The sequence below is a fragment of the Rhinatrema bivittatum genome, chromosome 18 (genome assembly GCF_901001135.1).
Source record: "Rhinatrema bivittatum chromosome 18, aRhiBiv1.1, whole genome shotgun sequence".
Lineage (NCBI taxonomy): Eukaryota > Metazoa > Chordata > Amphibia > Gymnophiona > Rhinatrematidae > Rhinatrema > Rhinatrema bivittatum.
Genome location: NC_042632.1, coordinates 27,799,438 through 27,818,292, shown reverse-complemented (window position 1 = coordinate 27,818,292; position 18,855 = coordinate 27,799,438). Strand labels below are relative to the sequence as shown.

The 18,855-nt window shown below is 43.3% G+C and overlaps 1 protein-coding gene across 1 annotated transcript in view; it reads right to left on the bottom strand.

Moving 5' to 3' along the window:
* Positions 1-3,553: 3,553 nt before the first annotated feature.
* ATP10B (ATPase phospholipid transporting 10B (putative)) overlaps positions 3,554-18,855 on the bottom strand; it is a 458,548-nt gene continuing 443,246 nt past the window's right edge. The window contains exon 27 of the transcript XR_003853353.1: positions 3,554-3,648. The gene's annotated coding sequence lies outside the window, so the exon portion shown is untranslated. The remainder of the gene's footprint in view (positions 3,649-18,855) is intronic.

Here is an 18,855-nt window from a genome sequence, read left to right as displayed (position 1 = left end):
TTTCTTTTCAAACCTGGACACAGTTTCTCCCTGCTACTCCAACCAACTCCCACAGAATGCTTTGCAAACCCCTTCCATTTCTGTTTTTCCTCAGTACAAGGATCTCCTGAAGGCAAACACAGTTGCTATGACAACCTTGGTTTCAATTAGCTGCTATAGATAAGCTGTGAGCTTTCATTCATAATTAGCCAGGGTTTTTTCCTCTATTTTTAAATCTCCCTCCCATCTCATTTGAGCCACAAATCGTGGCTTCCTCCAGAATCCAGCTAACCCGGACGCTAAGTCGGGTCACTAGGTGTCACCGTTGAGCAATAACTGAGCATCTCTTCCCCAGGGGCTATGAAAGCTGTCTCTGGCGGCATCACCAGCACCAAATCGCCTGGAGCTGAGCCCAGTGGCATCAGCTTGCTCATTGCATCGGACAAGGCTTTCCCTGCTCCTTCTTCTTGCCATGCGGGCCAATGCTCCTCCTATTCCCTGCCGCATGGCTGACACTCCTTCTTCCTGACGATGTGGTCCAGGCGACTTCCTTTTCCAGTGCCCACATGGGCTGCTTCTGCAGCAGCACCTGGAATTTTCTGGTGTTTGCCTGGAGAGCTGGCAAGGTCTTTAGGATTTTGGAGTCTCTGGGCAAAATCCAGTCAAGTTTCCCCAAGTATGACGATGACAGATGAGAATCAATTTGCCCACTCAGTCTGTCCATTTGTTCCTGTTTACACTTCTTTAACTTAAGATATATCCTAGCTGTCAGCCAGAAAAGCTTGACTGCCTACGGGCTATTGTTGCTTATACAAGTTGACTTTTATTTATTTGAGTTTTTCTATACCGGCATTCACGGACTTTGTTGCCTTCCTCCTTTTAGTCCTTTACATTTTGAGTAGTTGATCATACAACTTCCATACTTAAACCAGTCAATAGCTCCACTCCCCCCTCCTTCCTTCCCATGTCTTTTACCCAACCTTTTAGCCCTCTTCTTACCATTGTATCTGTCCTAAGTATGCTTAAGTTCTGTCGCAGTACTGGTCCTCACCATCTCTGGTAGATTATTCCAGGTATCTCCCATCTTCTCCAGTAAAGATGTATTCAGGCCTGGCTTTGAAAATAAGCACACTAGGCCTGTGCCTAGGGCGACCATAATCTGGGGGGGGGGGGGGGCAGCAGGCCAGATGACGATTTGCAGATTCCCACCTCTGCTGAATCTCACTCAGCAGAGAACAGGAGTGGAAGAGAAAATGAGCAAAGAAAAACTGCTCTACTTCTAAATCTAAACTTCAACGTTCCTCCCCCACCCCCCCTCAACCCTGCCTCTGCTCCCTACTCCAACTCCTCCCTCCCTCCCTATCATCCAGAGAAATGAGGTGAGGAGGAGAGCAGCATGGGGCAGATAGAGCAGAGCAAAGAAGGCTGCGCCTTAGACATTTTGCTCTGTTTGTCCCTTGTCGGGGGAGTGGGGGGGGGGGGGGAGGGCAACAGCATCACTAGGGCCTAGGGGTGGCAAAATGCTAAATCCGTCACTGGATGATTTTCCTCCTGTTTCATCTTAGCCTCCCTCCCACTTCATATCATTATTCCTAATCCGGTGAATGCTAGAGCTGCCAGGAGGTCTCCCTGTGTTATAGCTTGGGGAAGAAAAGAAAGAAATAACAGTAATGCACTAAAATACACTGAAGGAAGGGAGAAAAGTAAGTTCTTCAATCACAGAAAAGATAGCTTCCCTCCTAGACAGGGAAACCTGACAGGTCTGACATTCACTACTTTTCCAAATGAGGCATGAATTGCTGGATGATTTGAAATCTTATTAAAACCGGAGTTCACAGTTGCATCGGTGAAATATTATCCATGTCATGGTCTACGTTCATGCTTCTCGCACATATTATGGACGCAGTATTGTGTTAGACTGTAAGGGGCACTGTATTACCTGACGGGGCCTGGGAGCCTATCTCTGGGGCACATTTTAATTGCCGTCCTGAGGTTAAACTAAACTTTATGCTTTAAAAAAGAAGGAAGGCCTCTAAAATCTAAAGGGACTTGTTCTAGTTTTATGAGCAGCTTCTAAGGAAAGAACAGCTAAACATTTCTGCCAAAAATGCAGATAATTAGGTTCTGTACATTTCAAACATCAACTACTGTGAACACAGAAGCAAAATCTGTGGCATCTTACTGTAAAAAAAAAAAAAAAAAAAAAAGGCTTAATCTGAAAATAATGCTATTAGAAAAATGAAGGTCAAGATTGCTAGTGTCCTTAAATATTCACTCAGCAAAGTTATTTGACTGACTGTTCCAAAACAATTTTATTCTACTTCTACTATCTAGCAGACTTTTTTAAAAAAAATAAGATGTTTGTTTTGCTTCTCGCTTTTTTTCAATAAGGCAAAGACGGACTAGAAAAGCCTCAAAGGATAATGATACAGCGGCTACCCAGACTTTGAATATCTCCAACCTTGGCCGAGGAAGTATTCATAGCCTCGGGGGTTCTGACAAGGACTTGCCACATCCCCTTGGATGGGAATGGCTAAGGGGAAAGAAAATCTCAGAATACTGCATATTATATTCTTAAACATTGGCAAGCTACTGAGATCTGCAAGTAACTCAGTCCAGTCCAGGATCCAACAACTGGACTTTATTCCCGAGTAAACCACCTAGGGTGGGGTGAATGCTTGCACAACCCTCCTGAGTCCCTCCTGCTATTGCGCAATACATGATTGCACAGTGGGGTTTTGTTTTGGGGTGAGGCTGGATGAAAGCTCCAGGGATTCTAGTGGTCTTCTTCAGAGGTCTATACGAGTTGGAGGGAGTGGGGGATTCCTACAGTAAACCCTCCATCATTCTACCCCTCTACAGAGTTATTTGGAAAGGCGGGGATATCCCACCCTGTCAAAGCTTCTCCCGGAGGTTGGAAGCAGGGGCTAGAATAGAACAGTAAAGAGGGTTAGAGTATCAGTTGTTTGTCAAAACAGTTGGAAGAACAAGAGAATGAAATCAAATAACCAAACTCTAATTGAACTCACTTTTCTTACTCTAGGATTCAAAAGATTAACATCAATAGACAACATATATACAATTTTCAATGCATCATAAATTTACAGATGGAGTTCGAGAATTTAACTCAGCAATTTCTCAATGAATGAGCAGGTAAACAAAATCAACAGAATACTAAACCCTCCTCATATAAGAATTGTAGCAATGCCTGTAATTAGACGTCATCAGAGTAAATGTGTTCAAAACATTTCTCAATCTTCTGCCTTATTTATAATCATCGATTTATGGATCCTGGAGATTCTTAATTAATCTTTTAGTATTTTTGCTGTTATTTGACCACTTTTAATATTACTTTTATTGTTATTGTTTCAGGGAATAAGAAGGGGGGGATGGGTACTCAGTTTATTTGGGGGGAAAAATGGAAAAAGACTTGTGGAGGCTGGGCAATTGCGTTGTGATATACTTGTTTATTTCTTTTCATGTAACAGAGCTCCGCAATAAAACAAAATAATTAAAAAAAAAACATACTTAGATATCTCTAAATATTAACAAAGAACTTATCTTAAAGAATAGTGGAAGAACACCTTGTTATATAAAAAGGTTCCAACATGTGCCTTGATGTTCCCAGATTTGAACAGCAGTTCTTCTTCAGGGTATAATGAAATCGGTCTAAAAATAAAAGGCTGAAAATTAGCAAATGCTTAGAAAAATCTTTCAAAATCAGAATACTGTTCAAACAACTTACTAGCATAATGGCAGGTAAAGCGGAAGTGATGTCTACATTAAAGAGCTGTCAGGTACTGGTATGTATGCAAATATTTGGATTGTCAATCAGATGACATAAAGTGAGCCAAACACTAGAAAAAGTGCCATAATCTCATATTAAAGAATTCCAATCAATCTAGTTGTTTAGTCCATCAGGCTCAACAGTATTGAGAATGAAAATCCATACCGCCCCTTTTTTGTATAGGTACGTGGGTATGAAAGCAAAAATATGCCAGAGTCTTGGCTCCAAGGTGTGAGGGCTCAGGGCTTCTTTGTCCCAAAGGCTATGAATGCTGCCTCCGCAGCAACCGCAGTCAGCACAAGGAACTAAAAACCAGGCTCGGGAAGAAAATCCAAGTCTTCTGCATTGCAGCATGCAGCACTACCCTGAATCACCGGATGAGTGACGGATTTAGGATTTTGCCACTATGACAGCACTGTTGGTGCTGTCATAGTCCCCCTCCTCTACCACCATAAGGTCGGATAACAGAGAGTAGAAGGACTAAGTCACAGCCACACAGTTTTCTGACAGCTCAGGGATAAATTCTGTTGCAAAAATTTCAAAATTCTTAAGCAACTTGGGAAACATTTCCATCTTTTAGTTTACAATTATAAAAATAAGGTAGTTTGCCAAATGTGCTTGTGTCTGTATACTTTCTTTTCTTTTACTGAAATAGGTAAAGGGATCTCAAGTATCATTACAGTGAGAAGGTCTTAGGGATGGGGATAAGTGAGGAGGACCAGGAATGGGGTGAGGAGAAGGTGAGAGGACTGGGGATTAGGGGAAGAGTGTGACAAGGAAAGAGGACTGGGGATGGGGGGTGATGGGAGGAAAGCGGACCAGAGATGGAAGGCTAGGCGATGGAGAAGATCAAGGAAGAGGGGAGAAGAGAAAGATGAGGAAGAGAAGGGAGGGGAAGAGGGAGTTAGGCTGTGCCGAGAGAGGGGGGAGTCTGTATAAGGGGGGTGTGTGTGTACAAGCATGAAAGAGATAGGGAATTTGTGTACGAGATAGAAAGGGAGTCTGTATAAGGGTGTGTGTGAGAGAGAGAGAGGGAGCCTACATGAGGGTGGGTGTGTGGTGCGAGAGAAAGATGGAGCCTCTATTAGGATGTGTGTATGTGTGTGTGCGCAAGAGAGAGGGAGGCTGTATGAGGGTGTGTGTGTATGAGAGAGAGAGAGGGAGCCTTATGATGGATCTGGTGTGCAAGAGAGGGAGTCTGTATGAAGGTGTGTGTGCACGAGAGAAAGAGGGAGCCTTATGAGGGAATTTGTTTGTGCAAGAGAGAGAGAGAGAGAGCGCCTGTATCAGGGTGTGTATGTGTGTGCACAAGAGAGAGAGGGAGCCTTATGAGGGTGTGTGTGTGTACAACAGAGAGAGGGAGCCTTATGAGAGAAATTGTATGTGTGAAAGAGGAAGCCTATATAAGGGTGTGTGCGTGTGTGTGCATGAGAAACAATTTGTGTGAGAGAGAGAAGGAGCCTTATGAGGGAGGGAGGGAGGGAGGGTGTGTGTGTGTGTGTGTGGATGAGAGAGAGAGGGAGCCTTATGAGGGAATGTGTATGTGTGAGAGAGGGAGCCTATATGAGGGTGTGTGTGTGTTTATGTGTGTGTGTGTGTGTGCAAGAGAGAGAGGGAGCCTGAATGAGGGTGTATGTGTATGGAAGAGAGGGAGCCTGTATGAGGGTGTGTGTGTGTGTGAGAGAGAGAGATGGAGACCGTATGAGGATGTGTGTGTGCATGAGATAGAGAGGGAGCCTGCATGAGGGTGTATGTGCGCACGAGAGGGAGCCTATATGAAAGTATGTGTGTGTGTGTGTGAGAGAGAGGGAGCCTGTATGAGGGGGTATATATGTGCGACAGAGAGAAGGAGCCTCTATGAGGATGTATGTATGTGTTCGAGAGAGAGAGGGAGCCTGTGTGAGGGTGTGTGTGTGTGTGAGAGAGAGGGAGCCTGTATGAGGGGGTGTGTATGAGTGAGATAGAGGGAGCCTGTATAAAGGTGCCTGTGAGTGTGTATTGTGTGTGTACATGAGAGGGAGCCTGATTGAGAGGATGTGTGTGTGTGTGTGTGTGTGTGAGAGAGAGAGAGAGGGAGCCTGTGTATGTGTGAGAGAGTGAGAAAGGGACAGAGGAAGCCTGTGTGAGGGTCAGTCAGTATTGAGAGAAGGGTTAAACTCGGGGAGTGGCGATAGAGTGGAAGGGTTTGAGCTTACAGGGGGAGAGGAGAGATAGTGGGATGAGTTGGGGCCTAAGAGGGCAAAAAGGCCAGGGGAGTAGGGAGAGAGTTATAACTTTTTTTTCTGTATTACATTTTAAAATTAATTACTTAAAGACTGTCATGTATATTATGTTATTTCGACCAATATAAATTATGCAGAATTTTGCAGAATTTTAAGTTTGAGTTTGCAGAATTTTACATTTTCTTTCACAGAATTCCCCCAGTAGTAAACACTGCTGCCCAGCCAGAGGTTAACCCTCTACAGAGCCAGCTGCACTGAATACAGCAGAAACGATGAATATGCAGTTTGACCACAAAGTGGCAGTATAACAGTACAATACAGAATAAAGCATGAACAACAGCATTAGTCGCAGAAAATAGGAGAGCTGCTGTGTGTTATGGTTTTGAGATGTTGGAGTGGATTCTTGGGTACTGCGGAGATGGCCACGCCCACGGGGAGGAGCCCCATGAGGAACCACAGTACTAGGCTAGACTCGAGAAATGCAAACACAGAGATTTGTCTTTTATTATACAGCTGGATGATACCACCAGAGGTGGCAGTAGTGAGGTAATCCAGTAATAACAGTCCAGGTACCCTCAGTAGAGGACACCCGCTCACAATGGTAGATGTTAGCAGCACTTGGTATTATAGGGAGTTCTGGTTGCAGGTTCCCAGTGCAGAGCTGTAGATGAGACAGACTGACAAAGGTTAGATTACTCACTAAGATGGTAGCTGTATAGTTGTAGATCCCAGCAGGCAGAAGTAGTTGGATGCAGGCACCAAGGCAGGGAAAGCAGGCCCTCGAGGAGCGAGTACCTGGTCCCAGAGAGGTACCTGAAATAAAGCAAAGGGCCCCCGAGGAGCGGGTACCCAGGTTAGAAGAATTACCCGAAGGGCAGAGAGAGCTTCCAGCGGCAGCACGGAAGCGGCAGAGTAGCTCAGACCAGAGGCATATTCAATCCTTGCTAACTCGATTTGTTAGCAAACGAAGGGCAGGCTAAATACCCGGATGGCGTGACGACACTGGAGGGGACGCCCCCGAGGTTCCCGCCATGACGTGGATAAAGACGTGGGTGGAGTGCACACGCGTGCACCCTAGGAGGCCCTCAGGAGAAACATGGCAGACAGCCTTGCCATAGCCGTTCCGAGGACACCGGAGAGAGCGGCAAGCAGACGCGGCACTAGCCATCTTCCCAAGGCTAGCGGGGAGAGCAGAGAGAAAGGTGAGGCACAGAGGTCGAAGCCGTCTGAGAACGACGGATGCAACACTGTGGAAAGCAGGACACTGAAAGCAGGACAACAGTGAACACACAGAAAAGCACCTGTGGCGACAAGACAGCTAAAGATAGTGAAACCAGGTGGCAGAATTTATTCAGGGGACAATATTACCTCTCTCGCTGGCTAAATCTTTAGTATCTGCTCTTTTGGTTACTGTTTGCTGTTCATTAGGTGTATGTGGGAGAAAGTGAAGCATTTGTACATGTGAAAGTAATTATATGCTAATGACTAACTATAAATAAGTGGTGTATTATGCATGGTGAAAATTGCTGGGAGAAAGTATTTATAATTGTCAAACAAATTGCCTTTGTGAAGTTTTTCTTGGATTATATTTGTATATATTATAACATTATTTTGTAAGATGGACCTATGATTATAATTAGGGACCAGTAACAGCATTACAGTTGTTGGCTTCATGTATGATGGTCCTTTAAATTTAGTTCATTTTGCAGATAAAAGTTTTATTTGGAGATGGGTGTAATATTGACATAAGAATGCAGGGATAGATTGATATAGCTGCAGTTTATTCTTCTTCCTCCCTTATTTTGGACTGATTTTTGATTTGGTTGGTATGTGTGCATTTTTAGTATATTACTACATGCCAGCATGTACAGGCATGGCTGTGATTTAGAAACTCGAGAAAACCCCCTTTATACAGAGACTGCAAAGGAAGTTTTCCTTTCAGTATGTGCAGTGTACCCTTATTAATCAGGAACGAATACATTAAGAGATTGATTTTCAAAGCGACTTGAAAGCTGAAAACAAAGTTTTAGCTTGGCAAGTGGTGCTTTGGAAATCAGTTAGGGGGCTGTGCACACCCAAGAGCCCATGACACCCCCGTTTTGCAGCTGCTTTTGCCCGTGCTAGGAATAAGTGTTCCAAGGGGCGAGGCTGGGCGTAAGGAAAGCATTTACATGCATACGTTCTGTTTTTGAAAGCGCAAGCATAACCGTGCATGCAGAAGGTTACACGGGCTCAGGAATCGGCGTACCTTTCTACACGTGTGGGCATGCGCTTGCTGGGATCACCCGCACATTTTCAAAGCTTTGAAAAGTCAGGCTTTAGCCCTCTATGGACTTGTGATAGAGTATATGATAGAAAGCCTCAGACTGCCTTAACGGACCGGCTCCAGCTATCTGGCCCGGTCCACCTTAAGACAAACAGGAAAGGGATCCTCGGGTGGGGGCGTTTCCCTGAGGTAAGGGATACAAAGGTGAGGCCCTGAGAGAGTTAGAGAGGCCCCAGGGAGAAGAAGGAAGCTGTAATCCAATGCTTTGTTCTGGACATTTTCGTTGCTTGTCAGTCTGCTGAGGTAAGCAGCCATTTTGCTCCTCTTCTGTTATGTACTTTTGAAAATAAACTGATGAAAAGCAGACCATTCTCCAGCCTGGTCTGTTCTGCGGCCTACCCCAGCCATAGACCGCTCCAAGGGCATCACAGGGCTGTTCTAAAATTTCCCTTTAAAAAGCAGAAAGATTTGCATCCTGATACATAGAAAAGCATACAGCAAGTTACAGGATCAGAAAAAGGTTTCCGCTCTGCCCCAGTCCATTTCCTGGGATATTCAGGGTCTCTGCATATCCCTCTAGCACCAGAAACGTTGTCTCATTGCTGGCAGGAAGGGCTGAGCAAGGCTGTTGTGTGTGAGCAAGTGGTTCTAGCCTCTCAGGAGTAGGTGGTATTATTCTGAAAATCTGCTTGGACTTGTTTGGATGAAAGCTTTGCGTTGGCTTGGAATCTATCGACTTTTTGGGATTCTGCCAGGAGTGGCAGTTACTACCTTTGAGAGAAACCTAGGGGTATCCTGCATGGAACAGCACACACTACCATGAGAAGCTTGCAGGGCAGGGCAGTCTGGCTGGACCATCTGGTCCTTTTCTACCATCCTTACTATGTTACTGTGCTGACTTTGCTTTCCTTGCCCAGAGACCAGCACTTAACAAAATGACTGGGGCTGGCCCCATGGCCCAGGCTGCAGCAGTGTGCTCGGCAGTGTGGGGGCTCCAGGTTAGGACTGTGAGGGCCAGTCACGCCTGGGAGAGCTGCAGAGGTGGTGCGCTCAGGGAGGGAGGGAAGGCAGCAAGCCGCTTCGGTGGCGGCTCGTGCCGATCAATGAGTAGTATTGCGGTGCTTCTCCAGCCCTCAGGTTGGGTTTGGGGGGCCCTGTTTTTCTCACTGAATGCCAGCTGTTGTGGAGGGCATGGGGCTTTGGGAGCAAAGAATACAGAGATGGTCAGAAAGAACCCCCCCCCAAAACTAATATGCATTTTAAAAGAGATAATTCATTTTTCAGTTTTGTTTATTTTTTCTTTGGATACAACAGGAAGGAGGCACGGTGGTTGGCCGGAGTTACAGTAAATAGATTTGGAATAATTCCATAGTGTAGTCCAAATCCATGCTACACCAGTGAGCGCGAAGAGCACCTAAAAATCACACGGCATTACCTAAAATAACATTTAATTGTAGGTAACTTTTTTCCGACCTTTGTAATCAGAAGAAAAAAAGTGCCTCATGTCAATCTCTGTTCCCGCAAGGGACTTTTCCATTTTTTTTTTGTACCAATGTTTTCGGGCAATCTGTGGACTAATTCTTATTACTTACCCTTGAAATAAATCCTTATTTTTCTCCTGCTGATGCTGCAGAGGTCTTCCCTTTCCATCTTCCTAGCTTATGTGAAAACATTTCCATGGGAGATCGATTCTCACAGAACCATGACTCTCAGCATCGGTGCTTAGGACACAAGATGATTTATTCCTGACCCTTGTCTCCACCGCTAACTGCTAGTGATTGATGACCGAGGGATGGAGGCCATCCCATGTCTCGCTTGCCGTCTAAGACTAGCAGGTCCCCATTTCACATGTATTTGTTCGGGTGATGAGTCTTAGCTGAAGGAAATCACAGTGTGAGCGCAGTACAGTAGATGGCACCATCATTCTTTGCAAAGCAATTCATTTTTCTGCCGTTCACACATCTGATCTTACTGCTGCAGCTTTGCTTCTCGTCTCAGGCAAGCTGCGCATGGATGAGTGGATTCCTGGTAACGCAGTAGATGGTGGCAGAAAATGAACAAAAATCGCTCCATTTATGTCTGGCCATGCTCCGGGGATCTATCTCGGCTGTCAGCCGTAGATGGTGACGGTTTGTAAAATCTCTCTCTCCTTATCTCAAGACAGTTTTTGCCATCATTTACACTCTAGCTTCTCCACCCCATTAGTGAAAGCCCAACGCCCCCTCCCTTCCCATATCTAACCACAGGCTTTCTAATAGTGAAATAGCTTGGTTTTTTTTTTTGTCCCAACTTTTTTCAAAGCGGCTCGCTGATCTAAAGACCTACCAGTACCGGCCTGGCCCCCGGAGCCTTTCTGCGCAGCTTGTCAGTCAGACCCCGCTAACTGAGCCGCCTGCATTGCAAGAAGCTCAAAGTTATTACTGTACTTGCAGCCTGCCAGTCAGACCAAGCTGCCAGCTCGATTCAGCTGCTAGTTCCTGCACGGGATGCACACCACAATTTGCATTTATATAGAGCTTTTTATCCAATCAGGATATCAATATGTTCACGGCTTTCTGCCTGCCTGTGAGGGCAGGAAGATGGCCGTGCATTTGGAATGCACGTGAAGATTAAAATGTTCTAACGGGATCATGACAAATATCACTTACTATTTATTTACTTTTATTTAGACATTTTATTTACCGTCGTTCCAAATGAAGATCACAATGGTTCACAAAAGTAACATTCATACTACAGATCAACACAACAGGTATTTATATAAATCTACTCCGATGATCTATTTATTTGGGCCCAGGGATTTCCTCTTACTCTCTGGGGTTTCAAGCTCATTTGGAACCAGACTGCACTGGCTCATGATGTCTTGAGCCTTCATTCTCAAATACCCATATTTACCCCTCTTTCGTACTCCCAGTCTCTCCAACCCTGGAACCTGCTGGGCATAGCCTCCAAGGTGTGAGGGCTCACGGCTTCTTTGTCCCAAAGGCTATGAAGGCAGCAACCACAGTTGGCACAAGAAACTAAAAGCAGACTCGGGAAGAAAATCCAGCTGAGTGATGGATTTAGGATTTTGCCACTCCTAGGCACTGTTGGTGCTGTCATAGTCCCCCTCCCCTACCACCATAAGGTCGGATAACAGAGAGTAGAAGGACTAAGTCACAGCCACACAGTTTTCTGTGGCAGCTCAGGGGTAAATTCTGTGGCAAAAATTTCAAAATTCTGAAGCAAATTGGAAAACATTTCCATCTTTTAGTTTACATTTATAAAAATAAAGTAGTTTGCCAAATGTGCTTGTGTCTGTATACTTTCTTTTCTTTTTATTGAATGAGGTAAAGGGATCTCAAGTATCCTTACAGTGAGGAGGTCTTAGGGATGGGGAGAAGGGAGGAGGACCAGGAATGGGATGAGGAGAAGGTGAGAGGACTGGGGATTAGGGGAAGAGTGTGACAAGGAAAGAGGACTGGGGATGGGAGGATGACGGGAGGAAAGCGGACCAGAGATGGAAGGAGTGGAGATAAGGAAGAGAAATGATCAGGAATTTGGGATGGGGAGAGGGAGTTAGGCTGTGGGATTCTGGAAGGGGAGGAGGGAGGAGCAGGGGTTGGAGATGGGTTCCTGGAGCTGTGGAAAAAGAAGAGGGGGGGGGGGGGGGGGAGGTATCCCTACCATGCTGTGTTCCTGTTTTGTCTTCATCCTCTAACCTCCCACCCAGTCTGGAACACACACACATTCTCTCTCACACTCACACACACTCTCTCTCTCTCTCGCACACACACACAAACACACTCTCTCTCTCGCACACACACACTCTCTCTCTCTCTCGCACACACACACTCTCTCTCTCTCTCGCACACACACACTCTCTCTCACACACACACACACACACTCTCTCTCGCGCACACACACACACACACACACACACTCTCTCTCGCACACACACCCACTCTCTTGCACACAGACATACCCCTCTATCTGATTCCCCTGTCATCCCCCAGCCTCAGCCTTCCATGACCCCTGACTCAGCTCCTCCTAGCCTCCCTAAAATGATCCCCCTTTGCTCTGTCTGTACCTCAATGACAGGAGGGAAGAGACTGGGAGCAAGATAGTTCTTTGCCCTGCCATGTCTGATCTAGCCCTTCTGTTCCCTGCATGCTGGCTGGGAGGGATGGGGCTGAATCAGAAAGCAGAGGGCTGTTCTCTGCTGAATGAGATTCAGTACAGTTGGAAGGTTGCAAATCTTCAGCCAGCATGCTGCATGCCAGATTTCTGCCACCCTAGGCACAAATATAGTCAAATATATATATATGAAAAAAATACTCAGTAACATAGGCAAGCCTGATAAGCTGGGGAAGGGTCATCATGGCTTCTCTCCCACTAACCTGCTGGTGTTCATTGATGGTTTGAATAAGCGTGCACATAAGGGGCATCTAACTGATCAAATATACTTATAATTTCAAAAAAGCATTTAAAAGTTCTTAATGAAATGAAGTTATTACGCGAAGTCCTTTCATGGATCAAAAAATGTTTTGAAAATTAGTAGACAAAGGCTAAGATTAAGCTGTCATTTTTCACAGTGGGGGAATGTGGTGTCCTGCAAGGAAGTGGGCCAAGACCAGCGCTGCTCAGTATATTCTGGAGAAGGGAATACACAGAGGGAGCTGGCAATGTGTGCAGGCAACACAAAATTATTCCAAACCAAAGCTGAGGATTGAAAAGTTACAAGGTGCTCTTTCAGAGAAAGGTGTGCGCATGTATTAGCTTTCCAACAGAACCAAAAAGGAGCTGAAGGAGCACAAGTTTGAAACTTGTGAGCAATAGCACTAAGTAATTATCAAGACATCAACCGTAGCTATTGTCCAGTCACACATCTTTATATATATATCCTTAAGTAACTAAAAATAAAATGACAGTAGTTATGGTTGGCTTCTGGTTGATTGGCATTACTGCTCACAAGTTTCAACCTTGTGCTCATCCAACCTGTTATGGAGCATGACTTACTAAGCTTTCTTTTCCATAGACACAAAATGGGCAAAAGCCTTAGTAAATCAGGCCCTTTGTGTCTAATATATGCGCACATATTTTTCTGTCTATTTACAGTTGGGCGGATTTTATAGATTCAGAAGAAATGACTGGCTAGTGGTTGTCACTTGGCTATGAGCGGGCCAGGAGTTCTTTTAATCAAATTAAGTTCTAATTACTATAAGCTATCATTTTTTAAGTTAAAACTAAATTAAGTTACTATGTTTACATCTATGTTCTCAAGAAACCTAGTTGATAATGTAACCCAATAGCCCTACCTCACTTTCCCTAATTGTTACATGTAATTCTCTAAGTTATCTTGTAAAACAAGCTACCCAAGTCTTATTTGCCGTTACAGTTATATGTAAACCAATGTGATGTCTCGATCGAATGTCGATATATGAAAACAAATAAAATAAATAAATAAATAAATTGGACAATCCAAAAGCCTAAAAGGAATTAAACAAGCTATGAAATTCAAATAGCAAGAGGATGAGGCTCATAGCAGGGTCAGTGGCAATGTGTGAATCTGGCTATATTTTTGTGAGTTTTATCTCCAATCCCAATATTGACTTCCCAGCTACAAAAACAAAAAACAAAACCCAAAACAAAGTGATTCTCTTCTAGCTCTCTCTTTCCTTTCCTAGACAATCACAGCCCCCTGCATTCCTGGATTACCTGCTTCCCCAGTGATATTTACATTTCCTAAACAAACTCCTTAAGAGTCCCAGCCAGATTGCCCAGGCCTTTCTTGCTCCAAGCATAAGATGGATGGATGCAAGATGGGCTTCCAGTTTTAAAAGATTTTTTGTTGGTAGCTTTAGAGGGATTTGTTTGTATTTAAGATAATTGAATTATCAATGTATATGAAAGATACACAGATAGAAAGCGACCTCAGTGGGTAATTTAGGGGCAAATGAGTTTGAGTATAGATAAGTAAAAATGTGATATATATTGCCAGGTTACCATAAAAGGCTGTCTCACCCCTCACCTAGTTTTAGGAATCTCTTGCCAGTTACCTTAAAGCTTAGATTTCAAGTTGTTCTGTCTGCAAAGGGATATGAGATAAGTACTCCATTATCTTCCTAAGGGGAGCGTCACTGGAAGGCTTTATGCACCATTGTAAATTGAAAAACATCTCCTTCCCAGGGGTCTGCAAGGTGAACTGTGATCGCTGCCTGCCCCCTTCTAAGAAGCCACCAGAGGATTGGGGGTTTCTCCCAGGGACATAACCTCCCTTCCCTCTCCATTAACTTCGTATAGCATTCTCCCACGGGTGTCCACAAACGACTGCACAAAACGAGAGAAAGAAAAAAAAAAAACCAAATTCTTCAAAGGTCCTGACATGAGATTTCCCCCCCCCCCCCCCCCCAATTTTTCTGGGTGTGTACCCTCCAATAAAGCGACTGGATGGGATTTTGTTACAGGTTTGCTGTGTGAGTGTGGTGATACACAAGGCAAGTATCCCCCCACCCCCCAGGTAACATCCTCAAGACACAAAACCAGGATGCCACAGACATCTCCCTAACAGGAGACACCACACTCACCTCCTGAGTCAGTACAATGCTAGATTCCAGGAATAGGTTTATTATAGCTCTGTTACGCTTTAGAAAGCAATGCAGCAGAGATGATACAGAGATGACACATAGACCCACGCATGCATGCTGTCATTCACAAGCACACATTCACTCACATACTCTCTCTTCTTGCCACTGTTAGATATGCCCTTTTCCTCTGCATATCTGAAGGAATGTTTTGAGAGCTGCACATCATTTTCCTAAAACAGAGTGAGAAACATCCGACTTTTTCTTGGAACTTTAACTCCCTCACCACCGAGGTCTGCATATCTCGTTGCCTAGTTCTCCCTTTACCACACTTGTTTTACAGTCACGTGAGATGTAGGTCAGTAGGAGGCCTGGCTTTCTGAACACATCCTTAGCCAAGTTTGTCAGACTTAGGGATAATAAATCCTATTACTCCCATCCAGCACAAGTTTAAGAATTTTTTTGTTGGCTCAATTTTGGGGGCCCCCAGAAATTGCAGAATCAATGCAGTCACATTGATTGTAAGAGTCTCAACGCTGCACTGACCCCCATTTCAAGAGCACACTAGGAAGGGCAATAGTGCTTTTGAACAACTTTCATTCAAGGAAGACTTCAACTTCAAAACAGCTGTAGGTAGATGATAGATAAAATCATGAAAAGTGTGGAGAAAATTGAGAAGGAATTTAATCTAATACAAGAGTTAGAGAACACTCAACAAAATTAATAGGTGACAGGTTTAAAACAAACAAACAGAAGTATTTCTTCACAGGAAGGATAGCTTTCAAATAATTTTGTCCTGCCCTATATCTGCACATATGTCTGTTCAGAGATATACTACAGTATTTTATACTGTGAGTTTACCAGGTATGCACAAATTCTAAAATATGTGTATGTCTACCCTGCAATGCACTGAAAGAGCATGCTTTCTCTCCCTACTTTACAAACATACATGCATATATTTTATGCGTGAAAAACATAACTTGCTTGCAAAGAACCCTGATTTACATGCAGAAGTCAGTATATTTTAAAACATGTGCATGTAATTGAAATCACCAGAAGGCTGACACCTTCACCAGTTTGCCCACTCCTTCTCTAGGTCATTGAGACCTTCCTAGTTACTCACCCATTTCAGAAGAATTTTTACTGAGGGAGGGCTATCAAACCTGAAGTGTTGAATTGTATAACTTTATTAGACCTCCTCCAGACATCCCTGTATTGGAAAACCTAAATTTGACTTTTACCTACAGGAACACAAGATTACTAATAAAAGGCTTCCCACTCAATAGCCATATTGAGACCTTTTAGGAACTACTGTTTGCCAGTTGTATATGTATGGTTGTTCTTGATGTTGTAAGGCAAGGGATACATTGCCACTTCTATTAAATCGCAACTGTTGAATAATAAAAAAAAAAGTAGATCCTCTTCTGTATGCCCTTGGACTAGCCAGTGTTGTTCTACTCTAGCTACTGTCTTCTTTGAGCAAATACTGCTGGGTGTTTGCAAAAATAGTTTTTTCTTTAAAGGCATCATATAGGGATAGCAAATGCCAGTTTTAAAATGATTCCTTGTACCTCTTTTGTGCGAGTTGAATATGGAAGTACACATATCAGTCTATTTGGAGTGTTTTTAGTAGATTGAGGAAGCAAGTCTCTGTTTGCATATAATGCTATTTTATATGCTTGTTTGATTACAGACCGAGGGTATTCTCGCTATCTAAAGCATGTCTCCATATGTTCTGCTTTTAAATGAAAATCTTCCATAGTGGTACACAACCACCTTAGTCTCAGAAACTCTCCAACTGGAATATTTTCTTTGAGTCTTCATGGATGATGGCTGATGAATGCAAGCAAAGTGTTCCTATCTGTTTTTTTATAGAAGATAGATGTATTCAATCTTTGTGCATCCTTGTTCATTATTGTATCCAAAAATGGTACCCTTGTTCATTTTTAGTATTGAGCCATTCCTGAAACTTCACTAAGTTAGGAGCAGAGGATTTCCAAATAAAAATGTCATCAATGAATCTTAAAATCAATGTATACAAAAAAGAGCCTTGAATTCCAAATAACAATACAAATATAATCAGTGAAACAGAATGCCAATATTTCTTTGAAAGATAGTCTTACATATGATGTTATTATAATTGTGTTAGACTTATTTCCACATCAGCAAACCTGACAATGTGCCCTGCATTGCACAGGCCACTTGGAGAGCTCATTCATTGTGGGGAAAAAAACTGGAAAAATCTTGCTCACAAATTTTTTTTAAAGTTTTTTTGTAAATTGCAATTTAAAAATAGGATCCAGTCATCAAAGTACAACACTCCTGCAGCACTGAATATCTAAGCCCCAACAGCGGCTGGTGTATTTAAGGATTGTTCAATAACAGACATCGGAGCTACCTGAGGTATATTGGTATATATAATGCGGTAATATCCACTGTTACCAATATCCAAGAGTTTTGTACTTCAGTAGCCATACTAAGGATCTGAAGTAAATGAGTGGAGTCACGAATGTATGAGTTACTAAGGGGAACAATTGGTTTCAAAAAAAGTCCATATATTTTGATAATGGTTCAAGGAGTGATCCCTATACTTGACGCTATTGGACGGCGGGGTGGATTTAGGAAAGATTTGTAGATTTTTGGGACCAAAGGGAAGTTAGAAATCAATGGATTTTTTTTCTAAGAGAAAATCTTGCTCCTTGTGTGAAATTAACCCTTTCCTTTCAGCATCTACCATAAGACTAATTTCCTTTTGCAGCTGGTTAGTGGGATCAGCATCTACCATAAGACTAATTTCCTTTTGCAGCTGGTTAGTGGGATCAGACTTTAGGAACTCATAAAATTCATTGTTTTGAAGTTGACACATTATAATTTTTAGCATCCATAATTACCACCACCCGTCCTTTATCTGCAGGGTGAATGACCCCAGAATCAGACCGCAAGGATGTACAAGCCTCCAGTTCTTTCTTAGTAAGATTATTATACCCCCCAAAAAATTGATATTGTTCCATTTGTTTCAAATCAGTCATCGCCAGTTTTTTCAAATGAGGTTATTAACGGGTCTGGAGGCCCTGGAGGAACCCATCCTGCTTTGCGTATCAAAACATCCTGTTGCAAAACTGAGGGGTTTCTTGCGAAGTATTGTGCTACCTTAAATTTACGAAGACATTTATATATAAACGTTCGTGTATTAAAAGCATTGTAATGATTGGAGGGAACAAAGGTAAGCCCTTTCTGTATCACCGAAATCTCTCCCACAGATAACTGCCTTGAAGAAAGGTTGAAAATGTTATTGGTATTTACCATTGTGAGCGGGCGACTCATCTGAGCGGGTCCGGATATTGTGGGTTTAAACCTCACCCGCCTCGCCACATATCCTGATTGTGAGTGATCCGGGGCTGAGGATGTCTGTCTAAAAAAGACTGATCATGATCATTAGCATGAATAGGCTCAGGTGGTGTTTCAAATCTAACTGTCTTTAAGCTACCTGCATGTTTCATGGTCGGTTCCTCGGCTGAGGATTCGCTGTATGATGTATTGAAAGACCTGTATTTCACTGGTCATTTGTTATTTTTCATCCATGAATATATCTGGCCTTGGTAACAATCAGCCTCATCTCTCTTAAATTGTTTAATCTTCAGTGCTTTTACCTTCTTACGGATTTGATCCATTTCAGAGTACACCTGACTTAATCTTTGTGAAAAGTTGCCAGTTGGAGACATAACTTTTAACTGTTCCAATTGAACTTCTAAGTCAGATTGGGGTTGTGCAAACAGTTTGGATACAGAATTTATTTGACTCAACAGTAGACCCAGGAATGGAAAATGTGTTTGTCAATGCATGTAGCTGTCAGACAGAATGATAACATAATATATCACGGAGTCTTCAACATTTCCTTACTCATCTTTGAAATCCAACTGTCAGAAGAAAAAATGTCCTTCTGGTGTCCCCTGTTCAGTTATTTATCAAGTGACAGGGCAAAGCGATAGGAAATGGAAATAAGCGCCATTCACCATTCAGATGGAATTATAACCATGCACC